The 22,425-nt window shown below is 44.7% G+C and overlaps 2 protein-coding genes across 2 annotated transcripts in view; one reads left to right on the forward strand and one right to left on the reverse strand.

Moving 5' to 3' along the window:
* LOC143766438 (uncharacterized) overlaps positions 1-10,449 on the reverse strand; it is a 92,700-nt gene extending 82,251 nt beyond the window's left edge. The window contains exons 1-2 of the mRNA XM_077254129.1: positions 10,422-10,449; positions 3,945-4,367 (exon numbers count right to left, since the gene is read on the reverse strand). The gene's annotated coding sequence lies outside the window, so the exon portion shown is untranslated. The remainder of the gene's footprint in view (positions 1-3,944; positions 4,368-10,421) is intronic.
* Positions 1-22,425, forward strand: part of LOC143766432 (uncharacterized) — an 805,019-nt gene that overhangs the window by 370,591 nt on the left and 412,003 nt on the right. The gene's annotated exons all lie outside the window — the stretch shown is intronic.

Here is a 22,425-nt window from a genome sequence, read left to right on the forward strand (position 1 = left end):
CAAGGAACGTCATGAGGCCCTATCCACGGAGAGGCCAGGACTACCGGCGGCTAATTTTTAATTTGCGTCTTTCCCGCGCCCGCCGTCTGGTAGTGTTCCTTTGGCATTCTCACTGCAAAATGGCAGGTACTTCAGTCCGCAATTCAACTGAGTGAAGGCAATGTCAATGGCGTGATAAAAGCATGTGTTGTTCTTCACAACTTTGCAAGATACCATGATTGCCCATCATCTGCTGATGATGAAGTTGATTATGCAAATACTGTTATGTCTACTACACGTGTTCTTCCTTCACGTCGTCAGCCCTCAGGCCTAAAAGTTCGTTATGTCTTAAATTATTTTGTGTCACCAGAGGGATTGACTGTCTGGCAAGACAATGCTGTTTTGCTTTAATCTTTAGTTATATTCTAACTTAATAAATAGCATAATGTTCCTGTTTGAATTGTGTAGTATGTTTGTCCTTACAAAATACTTATTTTGTTAAGTAGTCACATCATGTATGTAGTCAGAACACTACATAACACTCATATTTGTAAAACCATTTTTACTGCTCAAAGCATATATCTAGTAGCCAACAACATACTCACATCATATGTAATTGTAGGCATATTAACCTGAGCAAACAAGAAAGCATAACATAGTAAAAACAGCGCAAATGACAGGCCAAAAAGTTGTTTAAAAAAATTACAGGTTCTGGTAGGTTGAGGGTGGTGATGGTGATGGCGGGTGTCCAGCATGGGCGGAACTTTGCCTAGGTGGATGACCAACCTGACTGTCAACCTGTGGTATGCCAGATATATATGGAGGGTGGTGTTGCAAGGATCTATCCTGTGGCTGAGGTAAAAATTGTTGTTGAGGGTAGAAGTGCATTAACTCCTGTGTACTGGATTGTCCCATTTGGTCATATCCCCCAATATGGCCATGTCGAGCAGACACATGTTGGGACCAGCCTCCAAACGTGTGTCTGTTCAAGTGGTCAGATTGGGCAGTTGCTGGATACTCATAAATTGGCCTAAGTTGAGTTTGTTGGTTGCTTTGGGCAGGCTGTTGTTGTGCTATACGTGGCAGGGGTGGTGAAGCGACTGGTTGTGTTTGTTCCTGTGGAAGGTCTTGCACCGCCAGAAGGTTTGTAGATGACATTTGCCAACTTTCTAGGTAGTTAAACACAGGAGTAGAGTTGTTTGGGGGTGTTGCTGCATCTATCACCATTTGTAGACAACCTTTGGTCCGCAGCCTGAGTGAGCGCGGAATGGGACGTAAGTAGCGGGCAAGACTGCAGAAGTACGCTTCCTCCCCATCGTCATGGTATGCCCTGGACAAATAGTCCAACACCCCTGTATCCACTTGCCTCCTGGTGCCAGTGGTAGAAGGCACCTTTCTGCGCCGACCACGGTGTGTGTTGTGAATTCCGTTCTCGGGCTCCCTCCTGTGGTCGTGAATGGTACTTTGTTGAGTTCTGTTCGTGGGCTCCCTCTGGAGGCTTTGAGTGATACTGCTGGTCTTTAGCTGGGCTCCAGCTGCCTCGTTTTCTGCAGTGCTGGTTGCCTATTTAACTCCACCTAGATCTTTACTTGTTGCCAGCTGTCATTGTATTCAGTATTGGTTCAGTTCTCTCTGGGACTTCATGTGTGACCTGTCTCCTCTTGGAGAAGCTAAGTTCATGCTAGTTCATTTACTGTTATGGTGCTGGTGGTTAGGAACACTTGGAAAGACCTGATAGGTAAACCAGAAATATAGGACAAGCTCTGGGAACGTGGGAACTTTACTGACCGCAAACCTGATCCTATCACACACACTATAGGCAGCCGTGGAGCGTATCTAACTCTCCCTAGACACCTCTTCACAGCCTGAGAGCTAGCTACCCCTAGAGAGAAACAAAAGCCTCACTTGCCTCAGAGAAATTTCCCCAAAGTAAAGTCAGCCCCCCACAAATAATGACGGTGAGTTAAGAGGAAAATACAAACATAGGAATGAAAACAGGTTTTAGCAAAAGAGGCCCACTAGTACTAAATAGTATGAAGATAGCAAGGGAACTGTGCGGTCAGTATAAAATACTACAAAATATCCACGCAGAGAGTACAAAAGACCCTCACACTGACTCACGACGTGAGGGAGCAACTTTGCTCCCCAGAGCTTCCAGCTAGCAAGAAAATAGCATATAAGCAAGCTGGACTGAACTTATCATATACTGAGAAACATTTTCCAAAAGCAATGAGCAAAAATGAACTAGCATGAACTTAGCTTCTCCAAGAGGAGACAGGTCACACATGAAGTCCCAGAGAGAACTGAACCAATACTGAATACAATGACAGCTGGCAACAAGTAAAGATCTAGGTTGAGTTAAATAGGCAACCAGCACTGCAGAAAACGAGGCAGCTGGAGCCCAGCTAAAGACCAGCAGTATCACTCAAAGCCACCAGAGGGAGCCCACGAACAGAACTCAACAAAGTACCATTCACGACCACAGGAGGGAGCCCGAGAACGGAATTCACAACAGGTGTGGTCTTGTAGTAGGCTGTAGTGATGTATCCAGAGCCAAGGTTGGACTGCTGCTATGGGCGCCTTCCTCCACCTCTGGAGTGGCCTCCTGTGTGGCAGAAGATGCTGCTGCTGGTTGTGGTGGTTGGTTGCTGCTTGTTGGTTGGGCAGATGGTCCAGCCACTTCGGCACCTTCACCAACGGGGTCAATCACCACCTCTGAGTCAGATGCAGTTTCCCTTTCTGTCAGATTTGACTCTGTTCTGGATTTCAAAAAATGTAAAAAAAGTTTTTACAAAAACATATTCACGTTAGAACGTGTTAAAAAATTTTTGGAACATGCATGCACGCTCAAATTAAAGATATTTTCTTTTTGGGGGGGCTGCATCACCACTACGCCCAAAAAGTTGACGTTCACGCCGGTATTGGTCCCTGCAACTCCGCCAGCGTCTAGTGACATCATTCACTGCAAAGAAACACAAGAATTGTTTTAACTATCAAGCACATAACTCCAACAGGTACAGAGTTTGCAATCGCACACGGGCCCTGGAGCCTAGGGGGACATAAAAGTCCCTTTGTCCTATATAAAAGGACTATTGCTAGTACATTTAAACCATATTTGGGTGTCATGTTGATGATTTTGCATCCGCAAGCAAGAGATTTTAACATTTACCTCACTAATAAACACACCACATATGATGTGTTCATGGTTAGTTTTATCAGGAACACAATTTTAATCACAATTTTGGTAAAGGATGGTACTTACAAATTTCTTGCTGAACCTCATGAGGTCGCTCATCAAAATCGGGGAACATGTGGCTACAGATTGCCCTCCATGCTGCGTCTTTACGTGCACGGTCCGCATAATGTGCATCACGTTGGTCACATAATTCTGGTCCATCATGGACCAGAGCAATCAGCATCTCCACATTTTTATGCCTGGCCATGCTGCTACACAGTACACTCCGTGGAGGCTTGCTTCCTGCTTTTCAATCCAGTGTGGCCCAGAAATTAGCATGCCAAAGCTTCCTGATAATGGATGATTCAATTTCCTGTCACCTGGAGAAGTCTTCCGTATTTCTCGCAATGCACACGCATGGTCTGTGTGTAATCCGATTTTTTTATCGCACCCATAGACTTGCATTGGCGATTCTCGGCCAAGATACGCTGACAATCGCAGCATGCTGCGATTTCACTCGGATCCTGAATACGGCCAAGAAAATAACGGATGATGGGAGCTGCCCCATAGATTAACATTGGGCCGAGCGCTATGCGATTTTTTATCATATTGCAATTGTCCGTATTACGGTCTAGTGTGACTCCGGCCTTATAAGGAGACAACACAAAACCCCCCTAAATATAACATTTTATAACAACCCCATAATCTGTGACTCCTCAGGGTAAACTATGCAAATGGATTAAATAATCAAATTATGCAAGTTGATTTCATCACTGTTCTTCCACTTTACCTGTGAATGCTGGCTTGAATGACACTTGTTAACAATAAAAAGATGTTAGGTGCCTCTGTAAAATGAGACAGATATTCAGCCAAGACATCCAAACATCCAAAGTCTCTCTACAGGAGAGCAACAAAGACATCATAGCTTCATCACAAGGGACACAGAATTGTCATTCTACAGGATGCCAGCTTAGGGGAACATGGCCCCTGTTGAAAGAATGCAGGTGTGCTCCATTGACCATCACTGAACCATGGGGAAGTCAGGATTTGGACCCTCCGGTCACTTGAGCCTCATGGATACATTTGTGAAAGCCAGGAATGGAACTCACTGGTCATCTGGCTCCATGGAGATTTTCGGAGAAGCCAGGTTTTGAATCTCGGGTTCACTGGCCTTGTACCTCAATGGACTGTCATCTTCCTAAGCTTAGGAATGCTGTTGGAGAAATCAGCGCAAATAGGGTGTTATCCAACGCAAAGCGAATTGATATAATCAAATTCTACTCATCAGATGGAGCTTTTGATAAAGCATATAAAGTTATCCGCTGCAGCAGATCCACGGGTCAGCAAGTGACCATGCTGTAGATGAATGAACGGGTTAATGTGGATATAATCTGTGCTGCTGAATAGATGTAGGTCCAGATGTATTTAAATTTAAGAAAGCATTATACTGTCTCTGCACAAATCTCTGGATAGACAGCACATGGAGTACTATGTACAGTTTTGGGCACTGGTGCTCAGGAAGAATATAATGGAACTAGAGCGAGTACAAAAGAGGGCAACACAATTAATAAAGCAGATGGGGGGGAACTACAATACCCAGAGAGATTAGCAAAGTTAGGATTATTTAGTCTAGAAAAAAGATGACTGAGGTGCCATCTAATAACCATGTATAAGTATATAAGGGGACAATACAAATATCTCTCCAAGGATCTGATTATACCAAGGAAGGTGACGGTCACAAGGGGGCATGGTATGAACCAAATTTTCCAAATTTTTCTTTTTTCATCTTTGCACTATGGAATATGAAATTAGGTTAATACCATGAAATTTCAATGCTTAAATATTTTACTCAAATATACATCAATTCTTGAATATGTCATGTGCTGTATCTGTGAACTCTGACATTGACTGTTTGTCAGGTGATGCCAATGGCGCCTTATTTTTAATTTTGTATATACTGTATAAGACAGTATCCTAGTCGTGTAGACTTCGAAACACATTGAATAAACCACCTCTCTTTATGTGAAATACGTCTGGACCTACATCTACTCAGCAGCACAGATTATATCCACATTAACACGCTCATTCATCTTCCTAAGCTTGTCATTACCTCCTCTCTGTGTGCGTGCCACAGGTGGGGTCGTCGGCCCTGGAAGCTCTGAAGTAACAGCGGCTCTTATGCCGGAGAGTCAGCGGAAAGGTGAGACTCTAATGTGCACCATTTTGAGTATTTTTGCTGGGACTATTCTATGTATTATTTGCCTTTTTTGTGGTTAAATAAAATATTGCCACACTGTTTTACCCTCACTCTGTGCTGTCTGAGTAGTATTACGCCCATGGTAAAAGGAGAGTGGGCGTTCGTTAGGATGATCCCTAGTCCATGTAGTTTCGGCTTGCGAACCAGAGCACCCGCTGACCCCCCGTGCCTTTATATTAATCAATGCCAAAGAGAAAAAAAAAGATAATTTCGGCCCCTTAAAAACGCTAACAAGATACTGTAGTTGTTATAGAAGACAAAGAAAAGGCTGAGATATTAAACAGGCACTTTTCATCCATGTTCACCAATGCACCGTCTGTTTCAGTTATCATTCAACAAGGCAAAAATCCAAGTTCCCCATCTGAAATAATAGTTAAACACAAAAAGAAGTACTCATGTGTCTGAGCAATTTGAACATTGGAGGATGGCTGATGTGGTACTGATATTTAAGGAAGGTAAGAAGGTGGATCCAGGTAACTACCGTCTGGTAAGACTGACATCAATAGTGTGCAAAAAATTTTAGGGCATCATAAAAGATGACCTGCAGAGATATATTGCAGAGAATAATATAATAACTGACAACCAGCATGGACTCATGAAGGATAAGTCATGTCTAACTAACATGATGTATTTCTATGAGGAGGTGAGTGCAAATCTGGATGTTGGTAATGATGTGATTTATCTGGACTTTGCAAAGACATTTGATTCTATACCACATAACAGCCATAGGACTTTTTTCCACTTGCGAGAAACACGTCCGTGTCTCGCATGTGGAAACCAAGCTCTAGCGCCGGCACTTTGGAGCGGAGCGTGCAGCTCCATGTGTTCCTATGCGGCCGCACGCTCCGCTGTGGAGTGCCGGCGCCACAGCTTGGTTTCCACATGCGAGACACGGACGTGTTTCTCGCAAGTGGAAACAAGCCCTTATACTGAAGCTACAGAAGCAAGGACTGGGGGAACTATGCAGATGGGTAAGGAATTGGCTAAATGACAGGAAACAAAGAGTTATCATAAATGGTACGTTCTCTAAATGGGATATAGTCAGCAGTAGGGACTGCAGGGATCTGTGCTAGGACCAATTCTTTTTAACCTCTTAATTAATGACCTTGCAGATGGGATTGAGAGTAAGGCTACTTTCACACTAGCGTAGTTTGGAATACGTCGCAATGCGTCATTTAGGAGAAAAAAACGCATCCTGCAAAGTTGTCTGCAGGATGCGTTTTTTCCCCATAGACTTACATTAGCGACGCAGTGCGACGTATGGCCACACGTCGCATCCGTCGTGTGACGGATGCGTCGTGTTTTGGTGGACCGTCGGCACAAAAAAACGTTACATGTAACTTTTTTTGTGCGTCGTGTCCGCCATTTCTGACCGCGCATGCGCGGCCGGAACTCTGCCCCCTCCTCCCCGGACATTACAATGGGGCAGCGGATGAGTTGAAAAACTGCAACCTCTATGGCTACTGATGCCGGCCTGCTGTGAGCGCCACCCTGTGGTCGGCACTCATAGAAAGCCTGTAAATCAGCTACATAGGAGTGATCTGATGATCGCTGCTATGTAGCAGAGACGATCAGGCTATGCCAGCTTCTTGAGCCATATTGAAGTTAGGGTTTGGATTACATTTACGGTTGGGATTAGGGTTGGGATTAGAATTAGGGGTGTGTCAGGGTTAGGGGTGTGGTTAGGGTTACCATTGGGATTAGGGTTAGGGGTGTGTTTGGATTAGGGTTTCAGGTAGAATTGGGGAGTGTCCACTATTCAGGCACATCAGGGGCTCTCCAAACGCGACATGGCGTCCGATCTCAAAAAAGTAAAACAGTGCTCCTTCCCTTCCGAGCTCTCCCGTGCGCCCAAACAGGGGTTTACCCCAACATATGGGGTATCAGCGTACTCGGGACAAATTGGACAACAACTTTTGGGGTCCAAGTTCTCTTGTTATCCTTGGGAAAATAAAAATTTGGGGGGCTAAAAATCATTTTTGTGGGGAAAAAAAGATTTTTTATTTTCACGGCTCTGCGTTGTAAACTGTAGTGAAACACTTGGGGGTTCAAAGATCTCACAACACATCTAGATAAGTTCCGTGGGATGTCTAGTTTCCAATATGCGGTCACTTGTGAGGGGTTTCTACTGTTTGGGTACATCAGGGGCTCTGCAAATGCAACATGACGCCTGCAGACCAATCCATCTAAGTCTGCATTCCAAATGGCGCTCCTTCCCTTCCGAGCTCTGCCATGCGCCCAAACAGTGGTTCCCCCCCACATATGGGGTATCAGCGTACTCAGGACAAATTGGACAACAACATTTGGGGTCCAATTTATCCTGTAACCCTTGTGAAAATACAAAACTGGGGGCTAAAAAAATCATTTTTGTGAAAAAAAAAAATTATTTTCATGGCTCTGCGTTATAAACTGTAGTGAAACACTTGGGGGTTCAAAGCTCTCAAAACACATCTAGATAAGTTCCTTAGGGGGTCTACTTTCCAAAATGGTGTCACTTGTGGGGGGTTTCAATGTTAAGGCACATCCGGGGCTCTCCAAACGCAACATGGCGTCCCATCTCAATTCCAGTCAATTTTGCATTGAAGAGTCAAATGGCGCTCCTTCCCTTCCGAGCTCTGCCATGCGCCCAAACAGTGCTTTACACCGACATACGGGGTATCAGCGCACTCAGGACAAATTGCACAACAATTCTTGGGGTCCAAATTCTTCTCTTACCCTTGGGAAAATAAAAAATTTGGGGCAAAAAGATCATTTTTGTGAAAAAATATGTTTTATTTTTACGGCTCTGCATTATAAACTTCTGTGAAGCACTTGGTGGGTCAAAGTGGTCACCACACATCTAGATAAGTTCCTTAGGGGGTATACTTTCCAAAATGGTGTCACTTGTGGGGGGTTTCAATGTTTAGGCACATCAGGGGCTCTCCAAACGCAACATGGCGTCCCATCTCAATTCCAGTCAATTTTGCATTGAAAAGTAAAATGGTGCTCCTTTCCTTCCGAGCTCTGCCATGCGCCCAAACAGTGGTTTACCCCCACATGTGGGGTATCAGCGTACTCAGGACAAATTGTACAACAACTTTTAGGGTCCATTTTCTCCTGTTACCCTTGGTAAAATAACACAAATTGGAGCTGAAATAAATTTTGTGTGAAAAAAAGTTAAATGTTCATTTTTATTTAAACATTCCAAAAATTCCTGTGAAACACCGAAAGGGTTAATAAACTTCTTGAATGTGGTTTTGAGCACCTTGAGGGCTGCAGTTTTTAGAATGGTGTCACACTTGGGTATTTTCAATTATATAGACCCCTCAAAATGACTTCAAATGAGATGTGGTCCCTAAAAAAAAATGGTGTTGTAAAAATGAGAAATTTCTGGTCAACTTTTAACCCTTATAACTCCCTAACAAAAAAAAATTTTGATTCCAAAATTGTGCTGATGTAAAGTAGACATGTGGGAAATGTTACTTACTAAGTATTTTGCCTGACATATCTCTGTGATTTAAGGGCATAAAAATTCAAAGTTGGAAAATTTCTAAATTTTCAAAATTTTCGCCAAATTTCCATTTTTTTCACAAATAAACGCAAGTTATATCGAAAATTTTTTACCACTATCATGAAGTACAATATGTCACGAGAAAACAATGTCAGAATCGCTAAGATCTGTTGAAGCGTTCCAGAGTTATAACCTCATAAAGAGACAGTGGTCAGAATTGTAAAAATTGGCCCGGTCATTAACGTGCAAACCACCCTTGGGGGTAAAGGGGTTAAATCACCCCCCTTTCGCCCCCTTTAAAAATAAAACAATAAAAAAAAAATCAACCCTACACGTATTTGGTATCGCCGCGTTCAGAATCGCCCGATCTATCAATAAAAAAAAAGGATTAACCTGATCGCTAAACAGCGTAATGAGAAAAAAAATTTCAAACGCCAGAATTATGTTTTTTTGGTCGCTGCGACATTGCATTAAAATGCAATAACGGGCGATCAAAAGAGCATATCTGCAGCAAAATTGTATCATTAAAAACTTCAGCTCGGCACGCAAAAAATAAGCCCTGACTTGAACCCAGATCACGGGTATTGGAAAATTGCACAATTTTTTTTTTTTTAGCAAAGATTGGAATTTTTTTTTTACCACTTAGATAAAACGTAACCTAGACATCTTTGGTGTGTATGAACTCGTAATGACCTGGAGAATCACAATGACAAGTGTGGGGTTGCACTATTTTTGCAATTTCACCGCATTTGGAATTTTTTTCCCGTTTTCTAGTACACGACATGCTAAAACCAATGATGTAGTTCAAAAGTGCAACTTGTCCCGCAAAAAAACAAGCCCTCACATGGCCATATTGACGGAAAAATAAAAAAGTTATGGCTCGGGGAAGGAGGGGAGCGAAAAACGAGAACGCAAAAACGGAAATGGGCAAGGTCGTGAAGGGGTTAAAATCTGACCTTGAAATTACAATATTAAAAAATGATCTGGAAAAGATCAAATGAGGTTTAATATTGATAAATGTAGAGTAATGCACCTAGCACGGCAGACACTATAACAGCTTTTAATAAATGGCCGGATGATTTCCTCAGTACAAGTAACACTGTGGGTTATAGTTACATTAGTGACAAAATGAACAATTGGTGGAGAAAGGTTGAACTTGATGGACCGAGGTCGTTATTCAGCCCATGTAACTATGTTTATTGGCTGTCTAACAGCTGTGAAACATACGGGGCCAAAGCACACAGGATACTGGATCAAGGGCCGAGCGGCTCACTCATCACTAGTATCTACATTATTGTGCTGGGGCGGAACTAGGAGAGGAATCATCGCATTGTGGGAGAACTTCTCTGGGCTTCTGTCCTCTCATCCTGCAGGTGTCTGAGGACTTGGGAACCAGCGAAGCCGAATTCTGTCCACAGCTGTTACGTCACTGTTCACACCACACAGGGACCCTAAAAGGGTCTTCATGCTAAAGGGGTTAATGTCCCCCCCCCCACTGATGGGGAATCTCCAGCACATACCTCCACCTGCAGAGCCGCACTCCACATATATGGCTGCTCTGTGCGCACAGGACCTGTGATGAGGTCACAGGAGGGGAGGAGTCTGGGGTCACATGATCAGGGGCCTCAGTGAATGTTATCCCTGTAGACCCTACATGGAATAATAAACCAATGAGAAAGGAAGCACCAAAGGAACCAAAGGTAAGATATAATAACAACTTTATTGAAAACAAAAATATAATTGGACATATAAAACACAGAGAGAACACAGGATAAAAGACAGGGAATGCACCATGAAGGTGGCACCACGGAAAACCAGCAGGTAAACCACAGTAAGAAGCATCAATGAACCTAAATTCTGTGCACCCAATCAAGGTAAGCATACAAGTATACAGGAAATGCCTGGACAAATGCCAATAGAGAGGGGCACCATTAAGGAGTAACTAGATATTAAGGAGAACACATGAAGATGCAAAAAGTAACAGTAGCGTGGAAAATACCTGTGGGACCGTGATGCCACCCACCCCAACGCCGCGTTTCGGCCTCGTGCCTTCTTCCGGGGGTATGGCATCATCAGTAAGTGCCAGCGTTTTAAAGTTTGGGTCAGCCAATCCAAAACGCCGTAACAATGAAGCCCATATGTTGGCGCATGCGCAAACCGGCTGGTTCAGGAGACAGGCCGACACCGAGGGCATCAAGCGAGGCCGAAGACCGCGTCACCAGGCCCCGCCCACATGGAATCACGTGAGCGGCGGCGACGTCAGACCCCAGACAAGCCTGTGAGACGCCATCAGCATCGCCTGGCAACAGAGCGCCGGCGCGCATGCGCACTGGGTCAGGTAAGTATGGTGAAAACGGCAGCCAACAAAAAACACAGGCAAAGAAACCCAAATAAGACAATATTGGATGAGAAACATTGGAAATATACAAGCAGGAGGATTCAACCTGTAAACAAAGTGCACAAATAGTGATAAAGTGCAAAGTGCAAGAGATATATCAAAATGTGATGTGGACCCTCACAAAAAGAGGGAATAATACTAGGGCAAAGTATGCATGAATGGTAAAACACTAAACAACAATATGCTAAAACATAGCCATATGAAGGATATATCAGTGCCACAAAAATTGTACACATATACAAATTACGTATATAAATATGTTCGCACAGTGAATACATAATAAAATAGATGCACATAGTGAATAATAAACAAGAGACAATCATCCAAAAGACAGTCATTGTGATCTTCATAAAACGTTGATATCCCGCATAATTATAAGAAGAAGAGTCAAAATGGTACAGATCCAACGGAACCCAATCTAAGAGAATAAAAAATTATGAAGAAACAAAAAAGTTTTTTGTTGGCTGCCGTTTTCACCATACTTACCTGACCCAGTGCGCATGCGCGCCGGCGCTCTGTTGCCAGGCGATGCTGATGGCGTCTCACAGGCTTGTCTGGGGTCTGACGTCGCCGCCGCTCACGTGATTCCATGTGGGCGGGGCCTGGTGACGCGGTCTTCGGCCTCGCTTGACGCCCTCGGTGTCGGCCTGTCTCCTGAACCAGCCGGTTTGCGCATGCGCCGACATATGGGCCTCATTGTTACGGCGTTTTGGATTGGCTGACCCAAACTTTAAAACGCTGGCACTTACTGATGATGCCATACCCCCGGAAGAAGGCACGAGGCCGAAACGCGGCGTTGGGGTGGGTGGCATCACGGTCCCACAGGTATTTTCCACGCTACTGTTACTTTTTGCATCTTCATGTGTTCTCCTTAATATCTAGTTACTCCTTAATGGTGCCCCTCTCTATTGGCATTTGTCCAGGCATTTCCTGTATACTTGTATGCTTACCTTGATTGGGTGCACAGAATTTAGGTTCATTGATGCTTCTTACTGTGGTTTACCTGCTGGTTTTCCGTGGTGCCACCTTCATGGTGCATTCCCTGTCTTTTATCCTGTGTTCTCTCTGTGTTTTATATGTCCAATTATATTTTTGTTTTCAATAAAGTTGTTATTATATTTTACCTTTGGTTCCTTTGGTGCTTCCTTTCTCATTGGTTTATTATACTCTAGTAGCACTGAACCTCACTAGATATACCCTGGCACCTCGTCTATATCCTTTTGGTGTGGTGTGTATATTTCGCTTTTGGATTATATATATAGACCCTACATGGAGACTTCTCCTCAGTCAGTGACATTCCCGCCATTATTCCCCCTCACTACTGGCACAATTACCCCGCGCCGCCTTTTCTACACAGTGTTATGTGTGGAATGTAACGTGTGATTTCTCTGCTTGGAGACAAATAGACCCCACACATGAGGGAATTATCACCAGTTACTGGACGTCTACTACAGCTCTGGCAAAAATTAAGAGACCACCACATCAAAGCCCTGTCATGGGCAGCCCAATCTCCAGACCTGAACCCCACTGAAAACCTCTGGAATGTAATTAAGAGGATGATGGATAGTCACAAGCCATCAAACAAAGAATTGCTTACATTTTTGCGCCAGAAGCAGTGGGAAAGACTGGTGGAAAGCATGCCAAGACGCATGAAAGCTGTGATTAAAATCATGGTTATTCCACAAAATACTGATTTCTGAACTCTTCATAAGTTAAAACATTAGTATTGTTGTTTCTAAATGATTCTGAACTTGTTTTCTTTGCATTATTTGAGATTTGAAAGCACTGGGTTATTTTTGTAATTTTGACCATTTTTGTTTGTCAGAAAAAAATGCAAAATGTATTGCTTGGAACTTCGGAGACGTTGTCAGAAGTTCATAGAATAAAAGAACAATTTACATTTTACTCAAAAATATACCTATAAAGAGAAAAATCTGACAAACTGAACATTTTGCAGTGGTCTCTTAATTTTTGCCAGAGCTGTATATGGCGGCATATGATTGTGCTATTGACTCCATACTAGGAGATAAAATGCGGAAATCTCATTTATTTAACCCCTTCCAGGGAGGATGGCCTTAATAGACTATATTCAAAGGAGTCTGGCTAAGGGTCATATACAGCCATCCACCTCTCCAGTCGCCATGGCTTTTTTCTTAAAAAAAGGATGGAGGGTTGCATACATGCAAGAGATTTATAAAATCACGGTTCACAATCCCTGTCCTTTACCCCTTAGGCCGGCGTCACACTGGCGAGTTTTACGGACATATGAGCGCAGAAAATACACCCGTAAAATATGCATAACACACGGCCCAATGATTCTCTATGGCCCAGCTCCTATCAGCCGTATTTTACGGATCCGTATTATACGGTCTTCTACGGCCGTAGACAATCGCAGCATGCTGCGTTTGTCACCGTATTGCGCAAAAAAATAGCCAATGAAAGTCTATGGGGGCGAGAAAAATACGGATTACACACGGACCAGCAGTGTGACTTGTGAGAAATACGCACCAGTGTTAGAGAAAAGCCGGTAATTCAATTGCAGGCTTTTCATTTCTCCTTCCCAAACCCGACATGATATGAGACATGGTTTACATACAGTAAACCATCTCATATCCCTTTTTTTTTGCATATTCCACACTACTAATGTTAGTAGTGTGTATGTTCAAAATGTGGGAACTCTAGCTTGTAAAATAAACGGTTAAATCGCTGAAAAAATTGGCGTGGGCTCCGGCGCAATTGTCTCCGCCAGAGTGGTTAAGCCAGTGACTGAGAGCAGATATTAATAGCCTAGAGAGGGTCCGTGGTTATTGCCCCCCCCCCCCTGGCTAAAAACATCTGCCCCCAGCCACCCCAGAAAAGGCACATCTGGAAGATGCGCCTATTCTGGCACTTGGCCACTCTCTTCCCACTCCCGTGTAGCGGTGGGATATGGAGTAATGAAGGGTTAATGTCACCTTGCTATTGTAAGGTGACATTAAGCCAGATTAATAATGGAGAGGTGTCAAATTATGACACCTATCCATTATTAATCCAATAGTACAAAATGGTTAATAAAACACACACACATTTTTTACAAGTATTTTAATGAAATAAAGACACAGGTTGTTGTAATATTTTATTATACTGGTAATCCACCTGATGACCCTCGTCCTGTAACAAAGGAAAAAAAAAAACTCAACAATATCTCATACCTTCCGACGCTCAGGTCAAGTCCCACGAAGTAAATCCATCTGAAGGGGTTAAATCATTTTACAGCCAGGAGCTGTGCTAAAGCAGTGCTCGTGGCTGTAAAACCCCCGGGAATGAATGGATTGCAGGGGAATGACCTGTAGTTACCTTGAGTTGCGGTGAGGTGCCCTCTGCTGGATGTCCTCATATGAACTCGAGCGTGGGAACTTTTACCAGGCTCCAGTTCATGAGGTAAAAGTTCCCACGCTCAAGTTCATATGAGGACATCCAGCAGAGGGTGCCTCACCGCGACTGAAGGTAACTACAGGTCATTCCCCTGCAATCCATTCATTCCCGGGGGCTTTACAGCCACGAACACTGCTTTAGCACAGCTCCTGGCTTACAATAGCAAGGTGACATTAACCCTTCATTACCCCATATCCCACCGCTACACGGGAGTGGGAAGAGAGTGGCCAAGTGCCAGAATAGGCGCATCTTCCAGATGTGCCTTTTCTGGGGTGGCTGGGGGCAGATGTTTGTAGCCAGGGGGGCCAATAACCATGGACCCTCTCTGGGCTATTAATATCTGCCCTCAGTCACTGGCTTTACCACTCTGGTGGAGAAAATTGCACGGGAGCCCACGCCAATTTTTTCCGCCATTTAACCCTTTATTTTACAAGCTAGAGTGCCCACATTTTGCACATACACACTACTAACATTAGTAGTGTGGAATATGCAAAAAAAAGGGATATGAGATGGTTTACTGTATGTAAACCATGTCTCATATCATGTCGGGTTTGGGAAGGAGAAATGAAAAGCCGGCAATTGAATTACCGGCGTTTCACATATCTCGCGCTGAATTAAATATAAATACAGAATATATATATATATGTCTCAATGACATATATATATATATATATATATATATATATACATATATATATATATATATATATATATATATATATATATATATATATATATATATATATATATATATACACACACACATACTGTATATATGTTTTAACGAACATTTGAGCACATAAATCCATTAGATGTCGGTTTTGCAAGCCTGCGAGAAAATATCGCAGTACGGATGCCATACGGATTACATACGGAAGATGCCATGCGCAAAATACGCTGACACACCCTGCCTACGGATGACATACGGATTACTATTTTTGGAACATTTCTGCGTATTACGGCCGTAAAATACGGACCGTATTTTCATACGCTGAGTGTGATGCCGGCCTTAAACCTGACCTGTTTAACCAATTATCTGAAGCTAAATGGTTTTCCAAACTTGACTTGAGAGAGGCATATAACCTTAGCAATATGTTCCCAAAAACATTATTTCTGATAAAGGGGTTACATTTCTTAGCGTTTGGCTTAGTTTTTGTTCCAGATTGAGTATCAAGCTGTATTTTTCCTCAGGCTATCATCCAGAGATTAATGTAAAAACAGAATGGATGAACCAGGAGGTATAGCAGTGTTTAACAGGTTTTGTTTCTTCTAAATAGGAAGATTGGGTGGAATTTCTGCACCTTGTCGAGTTTGTTCGTAGAAATCATTCCTTTACAGCTACTGGGACCTCGCTTTTGCTGCAAGGGTTTTCATCCACTGTTTGGGAACTTTTCTGGGGTGCAATCCTCCATGCTAGAGGAAGAGGGATTATCTTCCAGATTAATTAAGGTCTGGAAGAAGGTCATAAGAGGTTTTTGGTAGCTGTTGATCGGGCCAAGAGATGTTCTAACCACAAACATAGGAAGGCTCCTGTCTTTTGGGTGGTTGTCCTCAAAAAATCTACTCTTAAAGGTCACATCTAGGATGCTTGCTTCTAAATTCATAGGTTCTTATAAAATGATTAACATTTTGAATCCTGTGACGGTTAAGTTGCTACTTCATATTGCCTCTAGGATCAATAATTTCTTCCATGCATCCCTGTGACACCCCAGGTAACTGGTTGTTACAGTGGCATTGCTTTCCTCACGGGGAGAATGATTCCATGCTTGGAAGCGAGGAAGGATCCCTTTAACAGGTAGCCAGCACATACAACACTGTTCTGACTCCAGGCCAGAAGGGGAAGCTCTGAACCCGGTTTCAGGGGAGCTTCCCTAGATATATATTCTGGCCTGCGGGAGGAGTTAGTTACATTGTGAGAAGAGAGTGAGGAGAGAGGAAGCAGACAGGGTCAGAGAGGAAAGCTGGGGCCGTTCAGACCCGTTGATCTGCAGCTCCTGGAAGGAGAAAGAAAAGCAGAGCAGTATGTAGGAGACTGACAGGGAAGAGAAGCAAAAGAGAGCAAAGAGCTGGAGGGAAGCTGCGACTGAGCTTCCTCCATGCTAAAGAGCAGAATTCCGGTAGCTGGAAGGCCGAGGTTGTGGGGGTAACTCTATACCCTATGGCAGAAACCGGTGGACAGGAGATTGCAGGTCGCCTGTCCACCATTAACAACCGAAGGCACAGTAGTAGATAGAGTCATCCTGAGAGACCCTGTAAAAAGGCTTGAGTTACCTGCCATGTGGGTAGTGTCCTACCAACAAGGGGGACAGAGACAACGTGAGGACCTTGTGCGAGGCCTAAGGCAGCAAGGGACTACAACACAGCACAGAAGAGAAGGCTTCCAACCCCACCTGGCTAGGGGGATTCCTGAGTTTCTTTCAAGCCGGCTGGACCGTACCAGTACCTGTGATCCGGTGCCCTGGACTGTGGCTGCTCTATACCAGTAAAGAGACTGCAGCCATGTGTCCTCTGTTTCTTACTACACCATCTTTATCTATCACACCCGGAGCCCTGGGGATTCAGCTTCATCTGTGGGAAACCATACCATCCCTGCTGCCATACCATCACCCCAGTGGACCCCTTAACGCAGAGTCGGTCACCCCCTGACCGAATACCACAGGTGGCGACACGAACATTCTTATTCCTAAAAACCCCTTTAAAGACCTTTCCTTTAATTTGGATGTTCAAGGCTACAGGCCGGGTCACTGCCACAATGACCACCCCTTTAATGATGACTGGACCGGGTACCGAGTACCCCTAGGCCCTAGCTGGGCGCTCCAAAACTTGGCGTCACGAACAGGATGGACTGACCCAGCAAACTGGGTCTTGTGCGCCTCAGAGACTGTGCTTTATTGAGAGACCATTGAACTGTTAATTGCCGCCATTACCGCCACCATTGCAGCGCCATGTGGCGTGCAGGAGCAGTGGAGCGTGTTGTCATGGGCGGAGCTTGGGAAAACGGTGCAAAAGTTATGGCTGCCCCTCACCGATACTATTATGTCCGAGACATCTGTCCATCAACAAGAGAAGTCCGCCTCCTAGTATGGAATGGCCGGAAGCACAGAAGAAGGAACCGCCTACAGAAGAGAATGCAGGAAGTGCAGCAGTTAAGTGTGTAACACCCCAGGTTCCTGGTTGTTACAGTGGCATTGCTTTCCTCATGGGGAGAGTGATGTCACGATTGGAAGCGAGGAAGGATCCCTTTATCAGGTATTCACAAACATACAACATGTTCATATACCAGGCCAGAAGGGGGAGCTCTGATCCAGTTTGCGGGTGGCTCCCTTAGATATATTCTGGCTGGAGGGTAAGTAGTCAGTCTGTGAGAGAGACAGAGGAAAGGGGCTGTGCAGATGAGAAGATCTGCAGCTCCTGTGAGGAAAGTGTGGGGCCGTGCAGCCACTTGAGGTGCTGCAGCTCCTGGAAAGGAGAGAGAAAAGGACGGAACAAGCTGTAGAGAGCGTGAAGGAGGAAAAGGAGCAAAGGAGAGTTGAGAGCTGGAGAGAAGCAGCCGGAAGACCGAGGTTTAGGGGTAACTCTATGCCCCACGGCTGAAAACGGCAGACAGCAGATTGCAAGTCAGCTGTCCACCATTAACACCCAAAGGCACAGTAGCAGATAGAGCCCATGTCATGATAGAGATCCTGTGAAAAGGCTCAAGTTACCTATAATGAGGGTAGTGTCCAACCTAAAGGGGGACAGAGAGAAAACGTGAGGGCCTTGTGTGAGGCCTAAGGCAGCAAGGAACTACAACACAGTGCTAGAAGGAAGGCTTCCAACCCCACCTGGTTAAGGGGATTCCAGACTCGCTTCCAAGCCGGCCGGCCGGACCATACAAGCACCTGTGATCCGGTACCCTGGACTGTGGCTGTCTACCATCAGTAAACCAGGTAAAGAGACTGCAAGCCTGTGTCCCAGAGCAGGAGGCGGACTTCTCTCATTGATGAGCATACTTCTCTCACATAGTAATATTGATGAGGGGCGGTCATGGTTTTCGCTCCTTTCCTCCAGGTGCCGCCCACAACAACACGCCCTTCTCCTCCTGTGCGCCACATGATGTTGTAATAGTGACAGTTTTGGTGGAAATTTACAGTCCAATAGTCTTACAGTTAAGCACAGTCTCTCAGGCCAACAAGACCCATTTTAAAGGGGTCGGTCCATTCTGTTTGTGATCAAGTTGGAACGTCCACCAGGGCCGTCGGGTACTCGGTATCGGGTCTGATACTTAAAGGGATGTGTCATGCAGCGTTTACCTGGTCCATGGCCCTGGGCACCCATGTTAAAGGAAAAGGTCTTTAAAGGGGTTTGTGAAATAATAAAAGTTTGTGACGCCAACTGTGGTACTTGGTCAGGGGTGACTGACGCTGCTTAAAGGTGTCCTCTGGGGTGATGTTATGGCAGCAGAGATGGTATGGCTTCCAACAGGTGAAACGGAGTCCCCAGGGCTCCCGATGTGTTTGCAAGGATGGTGTAGTGCCGGAAAATAAACGGAGGACACAGGGTTGCAGTCTCTTTACCTGGTTTACTGATGGTAGACAGCCACAGTCCAGGGTACCGGATCACAGGTGCTGGTATGGTCCGGCCGGCTTGAAAACGAGTGTCTGGGCCAGAAGCACATGCCATGCACACAGCTCTAAGCGCATTTCTCTACCGCCTCATACCAGGCAACTGCCTTGCATACAGACGCAGTTTGTTTTCTTCTAAGTGGCCCCTTTTCTCCAAAAGTCTACTAGTACGTAACTGATGAAGGTCCCGAACTTGGGGACCGAAACGTTTGTTGGTACTACATAATAAAACTTCCCACAAAGCATTAAGTTGAGTGCCAGGTTCTCCTCTCAAATTAAAGGAAAGGTCTTTAAAGGGGTTTTTAGGAATAAGAATGTTCATAACGCCACCTGTGGTATTTGGTCAGGGATGACCGATGCTGCATAAAGGGTCCATTGGGGTAATGTTATGGCAGCAGGGATGGTATGGCTTCCCACAGGTGAAGCTGGCTCCCCGTGTGATGGTATAGTAAGAAACAGAGGACACAAGGTTGCAGTCTCTTTACTGGTGTAAGGCAGCCTCAGTCCCGGGCACCGGATCACAGGTACTAGTACGGTCCAGCCGGCTTGGAAGCGACTCAGGAATCCCCCTAGCCAGGTGGGGTTGAAAGCCTTCCCTTCTGCACTGTGTTGTAGTCCCTTGCTGCCTTAGGCCTCACACAAGGTCCTCACGTTGTCTCTGTCCCCTTTGGTGGTAGGACACGACCCGCATGGCAGGTAACTCGAGCTTTTTTACAGGGTCTCTCAGGATGACTCTTGGCTCTATCTACTACTGTGCCTCCGGGTGTTATTGGTGGACAGGCGACCTGCAATCTCCTGTCCGCCGGCTTCTGCCATGGGTCATAGAGTTACCCTCACAACCTCGGTCTTCTGGCTACCGGAATTCTGCCCTACAGCATGGAGGAAGCTCAGTCGCAGCTTCCCTCCAGCTCTTTACTCTCTTTTGCTTCTTTTCCTTGTCAGTCTCCTACAGACTGCTCTGCTTTTCTTTCTCCTTACAGGAGCTGCAGATCCACAGGTCTGCACGGCCCCAGATTTCCTCTCTCAGACTCTGCCTGCTTCCTCTCTCCTCACTCTCCTCTCACAATGTAACTAACTCCTCCCCCCAGGCCAGAATATATATATCTAGGGAAGCTCCCCTGAAACCGGGTTCAGAGCTCCCCCTTCTGGCATGGAGTCAGAACAGTGTTGTATGTGCTGGTTACCTGTTAAAGGGATCCTTCCTCACTTCCAAGCATGGCATCACTCTCCCCATGAAGAAAGCAATGCCACTGTAACAACCGGTTACTTGGGGGTGTTACAGGGGTGCATGGAAGAAATTATTGATCCTAGAGGCAATATGAAGTAGCAACCTAACCATCACAGGAAACAAAATGTTAATCATTTTATAAGAACCTATGAATTTAGGAGCAAGTAGATTTTTTGAGGACAACCACCCAAAAGACAGGATCCTTCCTATGTTTGTGGTTAGCACATATCTTGGCCCGATCAACAGCTACCAAAAAGACCCCTTTTGACCTTCTTCCAGACCTTAATTAATCTGAAAGATAATTCCTCTTCCTCTGGCATGGAGGATTGCACCCCAGAAAAGTTCCCAAACAGTGGATGAAAACCCCTGCAGCAAAAAAATGCGAGGTCCCAGTAGCTGTAAAGGAACGGTTACTAAGAACAAACTCTGCAACGTACAGAAATTCTACCCAATCTTCCTATTTAGCAGAGACAAAACCTGTTATCCTGGTTCATCCATTCTGTTTTTACATTAATCTCTGGATGATAGCCTGAGGAAAAAGTCAGCTTGATACTCAATCTGGAACAAAAACTAAGCCAAACGCTAAGAAATGTAACCCCTTTATCAGAAATAATGTTTTTGGGAACACATTGCTAAGGTTTTATGCCCCTCTCAAGTCAAGTTTGGAAAACCATTTAGCTTCAGATAATTGGTTAAGCAGGTCAGGTATAAGGGGTAAAGGACAGGGATTGTGAACCATGATTTTATAAATCTCTGGCATGTATGAAGTGTCCGAGGGCAAGGCCGCCCATGCATATCTATGATCTGGCCCAGCAAAACCTCCACACTCAGATTCCATCTTAACAAACGTATCTTTACTCTTATACATTTTTCTTAACACAGCAGAACACAATAATAGACAGTACAAAGTATGCTTATTCACAGAAATAACGTGTAATAACAAACTATCCCTCACTGTCCCTATCCACACGTTACCAGTTCCTTTGCTCCAAGAGGTTATCTTCCCACGTCGCAGGCCTGTCGGTCACAGCAGGGAGACGCTCCAGCCAAAGAGGAAAAAGGAATTAAACAAAACTTTGTCTCTCAGGTCCAGACTGTAGTCCTTGGGGTTCAGCAGGTAGGGGTGGAATGTTCGGCCTCTCAATAGAGGACCCGCTTACAGTTCATGAGCTCCAGGATCTGTGAAGATGTCACCGCTGAGTGCTCCGCAGTGTGGGAGCTGGGAACAATCTGGATGTCAACTTCCAAGAGAGAGGGGTAATCCAGGCAATCTTCTATATCGCATCTACAGGAGGACGCCAGCACACACAGACCTCTCTCTGCACCGACTGGTTTCCCGGGCTCTTCTTCTTCTTCCTCTCCTTCCTGGTCACATGACATAACAGGGGGGAGTTTAGCCAATACAGTTTGTTTCTATGTAATCACATTCGGCATAGGTATAACTTCTGGCCACACGGGGGCAGTGTCTGTCACAGATTCTATGTCAATGATAACGGAACAGCCACAGCCCGCCAGCTCACTACATGTACGTAACCCTCCATCCTTTTTTTAAGAAAAAAGCCACGGCGACTGGAGAGGTGGATGGCCGTATATGACCCTTAGCCGGACTCTTTTGAATATAGTCTGTTAAGGCCGTCCTCCCTGGAAGGGGTTAAATAAATGTGATTTCAGCATTTTATCTCCTAGTATGGAGACAATAGCACAATCATATGCCCCCATTTTCAGCTCTGGCAAAAATTAAGAGACCACTGCAAAATGTTCAGTTTGTCAGATTTTTCTCTTTATAGGTATATTTTTGAGTAAAATGTAAATTGTTCTTTTGTTCTATGAACTTCTGACAACATGTCTCCGAAGTTCCAAGCAATACATTTTGCATTTTT

This window comes from Ranitomeya variabilis, chromosome 4 (assembly GCF_051348905.1).
Source record: "Ranitomeya variabilis isolate aRanVar5 chromosome 4, aRanVar5.hap1, whole genome shotgun sequence".
Classification (NCBI taxonomy): Eukaryota; Metazoa; Chordata; class Amphibia; order Anura; family Dendrobatidae; genus Ranitomeya; species Ranitomeya variabilis.